The sequence below is a fragment of the Nansenia antarctica genome (assembly GCF_963989245.1).
Source record: "Nansenia antarctica genome assembly, contig: SCAFFOLD_192, whole genome shotgun sequence".
NCBI lineage: Eukaryota > Metazoa > Chordata > Actinopteri > Argentiniformes > Microstomatidae > Nansenia > Nansenia antarctica.
In genome coordinates, this window is record NW_027662611.1 from 25,890 (window position 1) to 27,986 (window position 2,097).

Genomic DNA, 2,097 nt, shown 5'->3' on the forward strand with positions numbered 1-2,097 from the left:
TTTCAATGTATGACACATCATTTGAAAGCTTATGATCCGTAGTTCCAATCCACAACACGTCGCATTTGTTGCTTTAATAAAGGCTGGCAGTCTTTAATTTAACTGTTGTTGGTGTGGACTATACAGTATACTGGGGAGGTATTTGTTATTATTCAGGGGTCAAAAAATGTATACAAATATCGGATCGGTATCGGTATCGGTATCGATATCGGTAGTGAAAAAGTGGGATCGGGACATCCCTAATACTTACTATTTCCATTTGAACAAGGCATTGAGGTAACAACTAACGGTTGTTGTAAATACTAAGGTATTTTTTTGTGTGCGTTACCTTCAGCAGCCTGCCGTTCCAGAGCGGCTGGGCAGGGAGAGAGAACAGCTTCTTCACAACCCCGGTCTCCTTCCACATCATCAGCTTCTTGGTGGGCGGGGCCAGGTCCAGGGTGGTGACGATATCAGAGTAGTCACTCAGCTGGGCGCGGATGGTCTTACTGTCCAGCTCCTTCAGTGTGTCCACAAACAGCTTCCCTTTCCTCTTGGCCTTGGTTTTTTTCACTAATGATGTGAAAGAAAACATTTTGTCACTTGTAGAAAATTAAAAGTGCCTCCTGTTATTCAGGTTTGACTTTACAGGCAAATTATGCTCTCTCAAACTAAGTAGTTGGTGTTATTTGAATGCTGACTGACTGACACAGGTCTGCTTACCAGTGATGTCAATGGGCTCCAGGGCGAAGGCCTCTTCCTCATTGTGGACCAGAGTGGTCTGTTCAGTCACGTCTATAGTGGGGGGCAATTTCTCTGCAGGTCCAGAGTCAGGGCTGTCAGGGCCCGCTGGACAGAGATGAAGATAGGAGGAAAAGATGGAAATGAAAATATAACATGTTAGTGATTATGGTGACATTGGTGACTATTCATCTAGTTTAATGCTGTCATTACACCAAATCTAACAGCATCAACACAGCAAGAGAGGAATGACCAACCAACAGGGAAAACTTACGGGATTGTAAGTTGTCAAAGTCATCCTCATCATCATGATCTGGGGGCATCATCACACTGTCAGTGATTGCTGGAGGGTCATCAAAGATACCACCACCATCCTCGTTGCTCAGGAGTTTATCCACTAAAAAACAAGAAAAAAAACATTCCATGACTGATAACAAACCATTCTGAATGAGACACAGATTGCTGTAATCACACTACTGTTTCAGGCTATTGAGTGAATCTCAAAAGTTTTCCCTTGATGTTTTGCATGATTCTCAGAACACATTGGAGAAGTTCAGAAGGGACAAAACAGTGTAACCTCTCTTCAATGCATAAAAAAGGACGGAGGGAAGGACGTTTGAGATTCAGCCATCGACTCTGACGCACCATCTGTAATTCAGCAACCGTATAATATTCAGTTAATGTATTTACCCAGCATTCCTCCATCGTTGCTCTCCATGGGGTTGTCCCCAAAGTCGTCATATTCCAGATGGTTGGACTTGTCTGGCAGGGTGGCAGGCCCGGGTTCAGCCTCCAGCAGTAGATTGGCAGCTGTAGCTCCATGGATGATGTCCTCCTCAAAAGCACCCTCTACTCTCATCCATGCCAAAGTCAGCTGCGTGTAAACAACACATGAATACCAAAGGTTAACAGACGTCCAAGGACCTAAAATAAATCTGTAACAGAGTAACGCTGCTTTTGCTAAAATGTATTTGTATGTATGTATGTGTCCAAGAGAGGGGGGAAAATGCCACCATTTTACAGTATGAACATGGTTAACACACTTCATAACAGTAGAGGCAACACAGAGACTGACAATCATGTGCGACGGACAGCCCACATACCAAAATCATGAGGCATAAATGAGGGATGGTGTTATGATATCAATAAAGAGCTATGTGGCCAAAGACCCGCAAGATAAAGACTTGATATACTTGGAAGTGATATTCCTTCGGAGTGAATAGTGAAGTGTTTTTTATGCGCACGGCTCTTAAATGACTCTTTAACCTTTTACGACTGCAAAACACTAGCCTGTACATAGGGATAGAAGATATTGTAGAAATATGTAATGTGCTTGATGAACAATAACTACAATACAGTGAAATTCACTAGATAGGA

At 42.9% G+C, this 2,097-nt stretch overlaps 1 long non-coding RNA gene across 1 annotated transcript; it reads right to left on the bottom strand.

The window, feature by feature from the left end:
* Nucleotides 1-802: 802 nt before the first annotated feature.
* LOC308175547 lies at nt 803-1,560 on the bottom strand. The gene is made up of 3 exons (XR_013937959.1): nt 1,411-1,560; nt 995-1,117; nt 803-828 (listed from the first exon to the last, which is right to left on the bottom strand). It is a non-coding gene; the product is annotated as an uncharacterized lncRNA (long non-coding RNA).
* Between the last annotated feature and the right edge of the window lie 537 nt (nt 1,561-2,097).